The sequence below is a fragment of the Branchiostoma lanceolatum genome, chromosome 7 (assembly GCF_035083965.1).
Source record: "Branchiostoma lanceolatum isolate klBraLanc5 chromosome 7, klBraLanc5.hap2, whole genome shotgun sequence".
NCBI lineage: Eukaryota > Metazoa > Chordata > Leptocardii > Amphioxiformes > Branchiostomatidae > Branchiostoma > Branchiostoma lanceolatum.
This window is the reverse complement of record NC_089728.1, coordinates 5327223-5340612: the sequence shown is the minus strand read 5'-3', so window position 1 is coordinate 5340612 and position 13390 is coordinate 5327223. Positions and strand designations below refer to the sequence as shown.

Here is a 13390-nt window from a genome sequence, read left to right as displayed (position 1 = left end):
TGACCCTTTCCGGTAGTATGCATGTCTAGTCAGCGACACAGCCGGGGTCGAACTCGCCGCTTCTAGTTCCAGAGGCAAGATCACTAACCACTGGACTACGCATGCTACCCTGTGTACTGACACTGCTGAAATCTTTTCTGTACAGGTCCAGAATACTGGAACATCTATGAATAGACTGACACTGAGTCTCAATTATATAACTTTTTGACTCATTTTGTTATATAAGGCCACACCATTTTAATTTCTAGGTTAACGAAATGCTAGATTGGAAAATCAACAGGGAAACAGAATCTCAGAGGAAAGTCTGTACTTTGGTGCACACAGTTTCAGGGAGTGAACAGGGCCAGGTGCAAGTTTTCACCCCAGCCTTCTGTTTTCATAATTTTTTTTTGTGCTAGAAAAAAAAAATCTGTTAACCAAGAAATTAAAATTGTGTGGCCTAAGACATCTTATTCCTACCACAAAGATGAAGTGGCCAATCCAAGAACCAAGGAACTAGCCTGGAGTGGCCTATACCATAAATAGTTCGTCTTCCTGGTAACAGCCAATTAAAATGGTATATCAAGGTACCCTTTCACTAGTCCGTTTCAAACTGATCTTCCAAATGTAGTACATAATTACCATAACACTAACTCCCCTTGATAAACAACAGTGTCTTATTCTAGTGGCAATTTATCATCGGTAGCTCCCTTTTTGATACCATCATAACATCAAATCACTGACTTGTATAACAGCTATTGTGACCTTACCCAAGCCATAGAAACTGCTGTGATCCAAATCTTTCCGTGCAGAGATTGACACAAAACACATGAGTCTAACCCAGGGGATTAAGGGCAGTCGTCTGTCGTCTCAACTTTGTATGTAATCATCATATGTCGTTCTTCTGTTTCTCTTGGCTGCCCCCCTCCTGTAAGTTCGCACATGTTCACAATCTTCATTACCCGATAACAATTCCGCCTCCGCTTCATCCCTTATTGTCCCTCGGGAAAATTTTTTAAAAGATAGACGCAGCCTCGCAACCTTACAAGCATATTATTTCTCCCATGCTAATATTCGACACCGTGTTTATGGTCACGTATGGATACCCATGATGGCCATTTTAGGGGTTTAAGGGAGAGTAGTATCCTCTTATATTGCCACCTCTTGGTGCAGAATTATGGCATTTGAAATTCCGAGAGTGGACCGGAGTATTTAGAGATATCGTGTAGAATTTATTATCTGATATGGCATGCAATATACATATTATCTTTTCACAGTTTTGAGGACTCTTAAGTCTTGTAATGAATCCACTCTCACTCAGTGTTTTGAGTTTGTCAAGTAGTTCATGACGGCAAAAGTTAGTTCACAACTAAAGTTACTTGTTATGATAGTCAAACAATGCTATATTCTAAGAAAATGCAATCTTTCTCTGCCGCTTTATAGCCTTTCAATAAACTCGTCACCAAAAGTTTGGTTTGATTTTGGACCATCATATCTCAGCAAATGCTTTATCAAATGCATTGCATTGTATATCCCTGGAAGGCTTGTTTATTTAACCCTTTACAAAGACATCCCGTTTGTTTTGATCATACATTTGTGGGTTGTTATCCACAGTGTCTAGTGCACTGTGTATTATTATTGGAAGGCGGAGCCCATCCCTCTCCTTCCACTGCCTTTTACCTCCCCAACCAAAGATACCCAGTTTTACACCTTTCTCAAGAACACAACGTCTAACCTGGAATCAAACCAGCGACCTCTCGATCTGTCGTCCGCTAGCCTAGCCACTCGGCCATACGAAGCCACGACAATCCCAAAGTTTTTGGTTCAATCCCCGACATGGCTGTAAAGTCTTCTCAGTCTGAGTCTTCACCCTACACTCTGTCTTATAGGATAAGTTTTATTTAGATTAGCGCCTTCCACAGGAAGAGTTGACATTCCTAGTCACTGTCTGTGTCTTATGCCATGGACTGGTCTTAACCTCCGGCACACACTCCTGCATTTTAACTCCTTCTTTACAATCAACTCCTTACATATAAGACCTGCTGTAGGTTCTTACGAGAACTTACCAAAGTCATTGAAGGATGTCATGACATATTGGTTGCATGTCTTGCATGTTTGGGAAGGTTTTAAGCTTGCTATAGTGTTCCTAGTGATGAGTCTTTATCCCAAACATGGAAAGTTTAGCAATCTTTACCAGCCCCTCCAATACGAACGATCGTGATGACGCCGTGAGTGTAGTGAGTGAAGTAAAACTAGTTGTAGAAGTGACACAAAGCCTTGTTGTTGAGTTAAGTGTAGTTGCCGACTTGCAAAGTGATACCAGGCTACCACACTAGCGTCACTTTTTGTACTTTCTGAATACAAGACTTGTTGGTTGTGATACCATTTTCTGTAGCTTCAATCCTTGTTTCAACATTTCTGGTCTCTTTTGACAATTCAGGAATCTTGTTTTTTTTACCTATCTTGTTATTTTTTTGCGCTCTTGCTTTAGATTTGAAGTCTGTAGAGGATGTCATCCATAGAATTTACTTGCTTTGGCCCAAGTTTGCCCAAAGTTGCGGGCTGAAACATCTGAAATGTCAACACGAGAGGGGAGAGCGACCCAAAGTCCGACAGATGACATCATTTGTATGCGGGGCTGTGGCATGGGCTGGTTTTTCATTACCACACCAGACCTTTTCACCCGGCCGCACCTGCCCAGAATTCTCCGCCACACATCATGAATTTTGATGTCCTCACCGAAAGGGCAAAATCAACATTCAAAGTCATGCGCTAGGTTTGCTCTTTCTAAGTGGTCTTTCCACCTTTAGTTGTTGGGGTATAACTAGGAACAGCATGGAAATGTGATCTTGTAGTGTTTGATGTCTAGCTCCATGAAAAATGGTGGTATTGTTTTGGGCTTGTCTGTGTTTGTTTGTGTTTCCAGATGTTTGTGGTCAGTATAACTTAAGAAGGGCTGGATGGTTTGGGATAATATTTAGTATTTGGGTATGTTTTGGGAAGACAAGTTTGGGCCTCCTATGGGACATCCTTGGTACTGCAGCAGCGTTTTTTGTATCTTTTTCCTGGACTGCTAAGTGTCTTAATTTCTTAATCTAAGGGAAACACTGTTTAAATCTAATACTTTGAGTGTACAAACAGTTCTAATGCTGCACTGTTCCCTCATATCAACAAGTTTTCCCATCTTTTTCACAGAAGGACTTACAACTTGGTAATCAGCAGTACAGTTTTAAAGGAAGCTGCTAGGGGTTTTCAGATTTTGCATCAAGAATCATTTGCAAACATCTGGATCATCATCTGTTTTCAATTGCCGAGTATCACGTGCTAAGCGCCACACCATTATAATTTCTTGGTTAAGGGAATTGAAAAAAATGCTAGATTGGAAAATCAACAGGAAAACAGAATCTCAGAGGAAAGTTTGTACTTTGGTGCGCACAGTTTCAGGGAGTGAACTGGGTCAGGTGCAAGTTTTCACCCCAGCCTTCTGTTTTAATGATGTCCTAGTGCTAAAATTTAAAAAAAAATCCGTTAACCAAGAAATTGAATTGGTGTGGCCTACTAGTAACCAAGTAGTTGAATTGCTGTGGCCTAACAACCCAAGAAACTAGTAAGATAGCAGGTAGAGACATCACCTCCCAGGTTCAACACATATCTAGCAACAGAGTTGTTCCCAATGGAAGTCTTGTGAAAGGCTGCTTGTATCCTTGCATTCAATTATGTTTAAGCAGGTCAGAAATTTTTGCAGTACTTCAGATTTAGATATGTTAGATCTAGATTAGTTGTCATCTTTTTACCCTTTCTTATCTTTATTTATAACCGTTACTTATTATTATACGTCTGTCAATCATTTTAATGTAAGGTATGATATATTATGTATGTCCAAGGCACAAAACTGAATGGATTCTTTTTACCCTTTTCCTTTCTTTATTTAGCCTGATACTTATCATATATAAATCTGTGGATCATTTTCATATGATATATGTTGAAGGCACAAAACTAAATGGATTCACCACATTTAGATCATTTGTATGTCTGATCAAGGAAGCAAAAACATGATTATGCTAATTCTCTGACACATGATGTCAAGACCTACTTTTTTCAAAGGGCATGACATTAAAGTGATCCGATTCTACACCTGCTGCACGGGCTCTAGAAGACTTTCCCCGAGGTCCAAAGCATCTCCGACTTTGCTCTATTTCGTGGCTACTCACCCATCAAGCTTATATAGCAACATGACCTTTTAGCCAGGATTACTCTGACAACTCAACACAGCGCTGTCTCCAGCTTTAACTTTTTTCCGTCCCACTCATTGTTTGGGAGCTGATTTTTTTTATTATTTTCATTGTTGAATCTGTCATTTTAAGCTTAAAAAAAAACGTTTTCATTTAGTTTTTTCTCATGAAATTGATATTTTTGGCACGGAAAGGGTTTAACTTTTTTCCATCCCAAGAAGCAAATTTCCATCCTCGACCCCTGGGTTTGGGGCCAAGTACCCTAACCGTTACGCCAACACGACACCACAGAGGTAGATCTAACCCACACCGTGCCGCAAACTTTCCTCTCATCCCAGAACCCCAAGTCAACACAGCATGTACTTTGTACTACATGTGTGTTCACACTGCTGTTGATGTAATCTCACCAGAGCTCCCTGTCCACACGTACAAATTTGCATGGAGAGCCAGAGCAAAGCTTGGCCTTTAGCAAATGCATTTTGTAACCTTTCCACACTCCTGCGGGGAAGAATGCCAAACAGGTAATTTCCACACCTGCGTCACCTGCCGATAATGCCACGGAAAGGGCAGACATCTCAGGAAGTAGTTCTGCCCAGATAACCTTTCGTAAGCGATACACAACCTTTAAAGGAGCAGTGTTAATTATCAGGCTGGTTAGAATATCAAACATGTCCCACCGTGCCGCACATGATCATGGCGCACTTTGTGGAGGATGTGCGGAGAAAAGGTGATGCTTTGAGGACGAGGGCGGCTTGTGGTTTTAAATAGTACGCAGGGGCACGTTTGATCACAAATGTCGCTTCCTATGAAAGGCATCCCCTCAAAAAACGAAGGCTTTCCATCAATTCTTCTCAGATAAGGAGAGGAAATGCAAGAGACAGCTGAGTCTTGAAGCAGCTTGTGTGTATGTGTCATCTAGAAGTGAAGTTAGTATTATATTAACATTTCTTTCTATAAAAAGACAATTGTATATTTCTCTTACAATCTTTTGAGTTTTTTCACATTAAGGGGGAGCATTCTAAAGAAGGTTTCTAAACACATCAGTGATTTTGTGCAATTCATCAAAATTTGTTGTTTGTTTTTGTTGTTGACTACAGGCTTGGGGTGAAGACGCTGTGAGGAAGACCCTACTGAAGAAGACTGAAGAGGACAACCAAGGGTGAGTTGTCTTCATTTTTTTTTCTTTCCACAGGCCAAGGTATTCAACAAAACGTCTCTAGTGTTATCTATTGCCTGTATCATGTTGGGATAAGACTGCATGACAATTAAGTACATTGTTATACCATAACTGTCATTCTTTGTGAAATCAATGTCTGATGGAAAGTTCATGGCATTGACAAAATTGCAACGTTTGGAAACTTTTCAATTGTGCCTTGATGAATGAATGAAACCTTTATTTAGAATAGATGGCCCTGCTTGATTCATGTAGTATTCGCCATAACAGGTGCCTCCAATAAACCATGAAACTGTGTAATATACAGTACATAACTGTACAGTATGGGCAGAAGACAGACCAAGAATTCTGGTGGTGGATGTAAGTTCCCAGAAGTGGTAAAAAATGGCCTTGCATTGAACGAACCCATTTAGAAAATGTTTTATTTTTTAAAGTTTGCGGTAAAGAGGTTTCTAAATTTTCATATTGTTGTTCATTAGTTGTACATCTCGCAACATTTGGTCCTCATGTTGAGATGGCACTTTTATTGATCTGTTCATTCACCTTCAATAGTGCAAAGTTAGGAATAATTTATCTATCCATCATAGTGGAGCTATGAATTGTTTAAAAGCCAGTGGCCTTTCTTAACATGTCGTTAAGGTACACACAAGTGTAATGACACACACAAGTGTAATGACCAAGGCTATTGTATTGTTGAGTTTTGCATTGCCCAAGTTTCATTCTGTGTAGTTTCAATGGCATATTTTCAAGGACAGGAACATACATAATGATATACCAGGACACAAGCTCATCACGGACTTCAGCAGTTTCCGATTACCAACAGATGTTTGACCCTTTCATGTTGATCATAAAATCTTTGTCTTACGTAAAAGTGCACCCATGCCCAGCGGAGCATTCCGGGTCCAAACTTGATCCTCTTTTATCCCCGTTGTTTTCCGCCATGACCATCTGGAATTTGTGCAGTGGAATGCTTTTTCCATTATCACAGCCTATAGCCACCTGCTAGGTACTTAATTACAGTCGACGATAACTCACCCTCAAATGGAAAAAAAAGCAGGAAGAGAAAGGCTAGATTTTTACGAGCTCATTTGTTACTCTTTGTTCTGATAATGATCTCTCTTCGCGAGGCAAAAAAACGCCATCGCCAGACGGACGCACCATTACCGCCAATTTTGCTTAGTCGTGGATGATTTTGTCGTGTTCGACGGAGCACTTGCCGAAGCAAATTGGTCCGGCGACTTTGCGCAAGTTGGGCAGTCTAAAATGACATTGTCTTCATATGTTTTCAATGTACGGGCATTGATTCATGACCGACTGTCTCGTGTTAACGATGAGAAAGCAGCCTTGTTATTGATATTCTTTTCGCGGCGACTGCTGTGCGTGGAGTGCGGTGACATCGGCCCGGGTACTGAAATACGGCCGGCGCGACGCGGAGACTACATTTCCCACGGCTTGGCGCCCAGATGGAGTTTCCAAAGCTGAATGGACTTCTGTCAATAAAACACTAACTACCAGCTGTTGACCCAACATGGAGAGCTTAGTCTTCCAATTTACCCGTCGTAGATAAACTGCACTTGGTTGGCGGAGCACGACTGGCATCGGATTTACCGTCCCCTTTCATGGCGCTCTTCCTAGGTACTAAGTTGTTAAATGGATTAACTGGACTCCCTGTCCCTGTAACATTCGTTCGTTCGTTCATTCAGACCCTTGTTTCTTGTTGCTGTTTCAGTAGCAGGGTATATTTTTACAGAGAAGGGTTGCTAGCCCTTCCCCTTTAAGATGCTTGAGGCACCTCCTCGAATACAGGTCCCCATTTTAAATCCCTTCCAAAAGACGGCTGCAGTCCCAACCAAAATGTCCTGACCCAGGATTGAAACGGGGTCTCCCAGTTAGCAACTTAATTGGAACCATGAGCTAAACTATGTAGCTGTTACCAGTTGAGCTACAGCCCCTGTAGATGCTTGTAATCTACAGTCCACTAAGGTACTTTTCCGAGCAGGACACTTCTTATAATTACCATGACAACATCCACTGTTTTACATTATTGTGTTTGTCATCACGACAGAGGATTTAGCTTCAAGATTAGATTCAATTCCTATGAATCAATTCCTCATTGGTGGCCTATGGCAAAGTGTCTAGGTTTGTGGACAGGAGATTGCTTCTTGGCAGTCCTGACGTTATGTCCTTGGGAAAGGCACTTTACACGACTTTCCTCACCCCACCCTGTTGTAAAATGAGTACCTGACTTCATTGTACCGGCTTTGCTGAACACCAGGCACTTATCGCTTAAGCACATGAGAGTCACATACATGTATGGCAAGAGTTGGACCAGGTGTTCTCAATAGCATAGCACTAACTCCCATGTCTGCCCTATGGTCAGGGGACTGTTTAAGTGGTATAATCACTAAGGCGCGCTTTAGACCTACAATGTTATAAGGTCGTACGATCATCGTCGTAGGCGACGGTTTTCTTTAGACACACGGTCAGGAAATATCACGGGACCCCCGCGGCGCAGAATTCCATCGATGTGCGCGTGTGACCCAAAGTGACCTCTTGCGCTCAAATTCAAAATGGCGTGGGAACCGCTTGTTTTCGTCAAAAGATGAAGCTTTTACTGACTTTGCAACAACTGTTGCCCTGCAGATGAGACGTTGAGAACGGTGCTCAACAAAGAAAGAGATTGAGGCTGGTACAGAGACGGACGGGATTTAACCCGTGTTCGTGGCCGCCGCCGGGGATGTCCCGGGGATCGAGGAATATGGGCATACTAGAGAAGTAGCCACTGGTAGCAGGGCGTCGCGCCGGAATAACCGGTTTTGGATGAGAAAAATATGTTTCCATTGCTAACTGCATGCATATTTACAAAGAAAACAAAACTTTCCTTCCCGGACAGAAAAAAGCATGCTGAAGGCTTATTAGCATATCACCCACTTCCGTCGCCGGCGACGATTCTTCTTTAGACGAGAAAAACACAGCCACAGGCCCCCCCGCTGAACGTCGTGCGACTGGGTCCGAGGTGGTCGCACGACAATTCGAGGATTTCCCGTTTATTGCCGTCGCACGATTGTTTTGATCGTCTTTAGACGGCCAAAAAATACCGTCGCCGGCGACGTCGCCCACGACGATGATCGCACGATCGTAAAATGTCGTAGGTCTAAAGAGGCCCTAAGTACTGAACAGATATTGAGTGTGTTTTACACAACCCATCATGAACTCTACAAGAGTGTCTGTTGGAACACGTGTACTCCCAAAGACTGGCGTGTGACTTTTCTCTCAGGTTCACATCAGCTGGACGCTCTATCCATCAGTCTCACCCGCTTTGCAAAAGTGCAGGAATCATCATATGTTGCCCCACCCTTGACCTCTAAGACCCTAACGTGTGTCTTTGCCATTCCAGGTGATTTTCCTCCTGGACCATGAGATCCTTGCGGTATCTATCCATACGGGTTAAGTCAGGTCATCTGTCTCTTTCAATCGTCCAGCAGTCATGAAAAGAAGTTGTGCACTCTGAATCTTGCCCCCCAAGTTCAAAGAATGAATTTTATAGTTCTGAGTGGGCGAAATTCATTGTGAAGGTACAAGTACAATTGTATGTGTAGGTGGTTTCTATGGAACTGTTGAAATTCAGTTTTTTGTCACATTTCAGTAAAGTATAGGATGTTGATCACCAAATGATGGGGAGTAGGCCTGTGCCTGAGCCTGTGATGTCCCAAGTATTTGGCCAACCACACCATGGCCAGGTTACCACTACTCTTTTTGATAAGTGTGTTGGGTTTAATGTGCAGAGGTTTGATGCGAAATTAGTGAGAAAAAAACTATAAAGATGTACTAGGTTTTATGCAATTTTTTCCATTGTTTTTCAAAGACTTGTTTAAAACTTTAAAGTTAGATATAGAATTTCAGGTTGAAGTTCTTAAGAGAGGTAGTAGGGTTTGTTAAGACATGATAATTGTACGTTTGGTTGACATTCTACTTTATTTTATGTTGTGCTCCCAAAATTCTCTCCTTGCACCTAGATTTTTAGATTTAAGGTGCATGTGCACCTATTCCCAAAATGAATTTCGAGCCCTGTGTCCAATATAGACACGTTTACATCGAGTACATTTTCATGTAATAGAGTCCTAACTTGCAGGGGCTGTATTCAGTCCATGACTTGCGTTCCATCCGTGCATTTTCCTGCGTCTATTAGCCGTCATCAAAGTTAGATCTGGGAGTAGCCATGCTGTCTGATAAAGTTGATGATAGATTAAGAATACATGATTTCATATGAGATTGCCATCAGGACGGCACCCTGAGAATTAAAGCGGCCGTTTATGGAACATGATGTTGCATACTAAGCCCAACTCCATATTGATCTAACTGTCTCAGCAAGGTATTAAGGAAGGACATGCATGAATTTTATGATACTGATTAGAGATATAAATCAAATTACAACTATGAAAGCACCCTCCCCTGTATATAAATGTGACAATGAAGAATCAGTGTAGTTTTATGATATGAAGTCGGGCGTTTAAGTAAGGAATTACGCGGGAACACTTCAAAGCTGTTAATGGCATACTTAGAATTTACTGTTTGGAAGTGTTTGAAAAAAATCCTTGGAAAAGGGTTGGACAGCACGTACTGTTATTTCTTATTAGCTATCTGGAGCAAGAATAATCAATGTAGTGTTTTTGTTGCCATTTTTTTGTGTAGTTGAAAAGCGATGGATTTTTACAAGTTTTGATTTGTGAGTAAGTTTTGGCTATGGATGTTGTGATTTTGTCATAAATAAATGATAATGATTGTAACATGTTTGTAGGTACAGGTGTAGTCCCTCCCCTCTGGAAGAACTAAAAATTCTCTGTCACCTGACCCTTACCTCTTCCCTCATGACCTGAATGAAAAGCGGCCTGTAGTCCGATTGGAGCTTCTCATGAATTAAACAAAGGGTCAAACAAACAAACAAACAGGAGAAAACAATATCTATGGTTTCACAGGGGTAGAAAGTTTGTATGTTCATCAATATGATAATTTTGATTACATAGTTCACAGTTCAAACATGCAGAGGTCACCCTACTTTAATCACACTAAAACAACAGTACTTGTTCATATGCTTCAGTCACAATTTCTTTTCATTATGATAGATGGATGAAAATATAGACATCCAGCACTGATTTCGATTGTAGATGTGTGGAATATATGATCTTCATTTGCGGTAGTAACAAATAACGTCTGAAGCTACATTTGATTTGAGGTGGAAGGATCATGTTCACTAGTACATTTTTCACAATCTGTACACACCATCCGAACCGTTCCTTTTTGTCACCAGATGATAGAACATGTAACTGAAAGGGTTCGTGTCATATCTGGGTCGTAACAATGAATTAATCATGACAAGTGTATGAAGAGCCTTCTGCGGGATCAGTCCGTTATCTTCGACACACAGGTGCATTTCGCGCATCCCGTTTTTATCTCGTCAACTAAGAAGTGCTCGCCTTTTGTGCCCCCGCAACAAACCGATGTGGCAGAAATGAATAATTGAGAAGTGTTTCCTAGATTGGGTGTGGTTTGTGAAATGTTTCAATTTTTGAGTAGTGGTACAATAGAGGATTTCTGAGTAGATCTGGGTGGAAACAATACTGTCTATAGCCTTATGATATAGTCAAAATTGCCAAGCATCATAACCCAGTGTCCACCTTCCAGCCCTGTAACCCCCATGATTGCAGTTCCAAAGGGATTTGTGCCAATACTGGTAAGGATCTAAATATAACGTTAAAGATTGGTTTGGTTACCTTACTTGTAAGACATGCCAAATACTGGAAATGTACTACTTGGTACTACTTTCTTAGTGTGGCTGTGCTGAGTTGGTTTGTCAGTATAATGTCAAAGAAATGTGATCATCGCATTTAAAGTCAGTGGAGTAAATGATTACATGCAGAGCCAGTGTTGTCTGCCAGGGGGCAAGATACCAGTGATGTGCCATGCCAGGCTGTGCCAATAGACCGATCCTGTCGAACACCATATCGAACGAATAGAAGACCCATAGAACCCCTTGTTCTATTCAGCCCACCTCCGTCAAAAACAGCGTTGGCGGGGCAGAAATGGCACGTGTAAAGCAGGGTACGTATATCTGGGACAGGCTTTCCAATGTATTGGTTGAATGCATGCTCAGAACAGAAACGAATTTAAAAAGAAAATAGATCGGGCACTCAAGGAGAGGAAGCTTGTACCACATGCTGACTACTACAAAGTCCGCTAGCGCAGAGTTTCGTCTCTTCAGTTACTGGTGTGTGAAACTGGTTAACTTGAAAGTGAACAGGGAAGTAAAAGGATGCGTTTTAATTCTTAGTTACTAAATACCATGCAGTTGTTATGCATGCAGTAGATACAGCAGGAACCCTGTCATAGATATATAAACCCTGTTTTACACGTGCATCGGCTGCTTGTCAGAAACTGGGCGCTGATGTCCACCGACAAGGGAAAGCTATGCGGCGCATACCGCTGTAACATTGACCGGAAACATTACGCTCTCACCGCAACTACACCTACCCCCTCCATAAACAACTCTGCCCGGTGGATACAGCCTTCAACAAAGAAGACATAGCATTCTTATTTGGCCCGCTCTGAAAGGGTTTCAGTGCCACAAAAGCTAAACTAAAGTCAGTGGCATTATTTTCAACCTAGCCGCGGCAGCCATGTTTGGTCCGTCAAACCCTGTTTTTGACGGAGGTGTTCGAAATCGAACAGGGGGCGTGGCTTTGGGATCGGTCTATTTCTGTAAGCGGTAAAAATAGCTGTGACGTTCAATGCACTCTTGCCAATTTGTATCTTATGCAATAATATTTCTAGTGCCTAACGTGCATAGTCCAGTGGTTAGCGATCTTGCTTCTAGAACTAGAAGCCCCGGGTTTGATCCCGGCTGTGTCGCTCGCCCGACATGCACGCTACCGGAAAAGGTCGCAGTCCTTAGGACGGGGCGTTAAGTCGTGGTTCACTGTTCGTTGTGCTTGTCAAAAAGAGCTAGGGGAATTTCCCCGGCACAATGAACCTGTAAATACTGTATTTGGCGTCTGTCTTTCTGTCACGACCAGTGGAAGATAAGCTTATCTGTCTATTGAGTTCATTTGAGCTAAACTGGTTCGAGATCACTTTCCTTTCCTTTTTTTAGTTACCAAGGTCTCTCACCCATTATACTCATGTTGCTAACCCTACTTGTAAAGTTGTATATGTCACATAGATAGCCTTTCTTTTTGTAAAATGATATGGGGAAAAGTTGTTGAAGGTTAGACATTAAGGTAAAAAGATACGCCAAATAGCAGTTATTCATTACACAACATGAACAAGCAACTGCCAGTGGATAGAATTTGGAAACAGTTAGACATTTCAGGTCTAAGCATCTTTCTTCAGGTGCCTACCTTTTGTCTCATATTTTCATGGGGCTCCCTGATATTTGTCTTTATACAGTATACGCTTTATTACTAGCATATCAATTCATAGTTTTGGGTTAAAAATCTGCTGTTCGGCAGATCTTGCTCAGTGTCACTGACGAAAGGTAGTGGATGCTACCTGAAACGTCTGACCGTTTCCAAATTGTATTCAGTTGCTTGTCAGAGTAACTGAAAGGAAAGGAAAGTGATCTCGAACCAGTTTAGCTCAAATGAACTCAATGAACAGATGAGCTAATCTTCCACTGGTCGTGACAGGAAGACAGACGCTATATACAGTATTTACAGGTTCATTGTACCGGGGAAATTCCCCTAGCTCTTTTCGACAAGCACAATGAACAGTGGACCACGGCTTAACGTCCCATCCTAAGGACTGCGATCCTTTCCGGTAGCGTGCATGTTGGGTGAGCGACACAGCCGGGATCGAACCCGGGGCTTCTATTTCCAGAGGCAGGAACGCTAACCACTGGACTACGCACGCTAAGCTAACTGCTATTTGGAATATTGGGAAAGTTCATTCCAGACTCTGTAACCTGCCCTTGGTTGTCCCACAGCTCTTTCCCAAAGTTCTTTGAGACAAG

The 13390-nt window shown here is 41.9% G+C and overlaps 1 protein-coding gene across 1 annotated transcript in view; it reads left to right on the top strand.

Annotated features, from left to right (window-relative positions):
- Positions 1–13390, top strand: part of LOC136438795 (protein CBFA2T1-like) — a 190677-nt gene that overhangs the window by 30930 nt on the left and 146357 nt on the right. The window contains exon 4 of the mRNA XM_066433750.1: positions 5309–5370. The gene's annotated coding sequence lies outside the window, so the exon portion shown is untranslated. The remainder of the gene's footprint in view (positions 1–5308; positions 5371–13390) is intronic.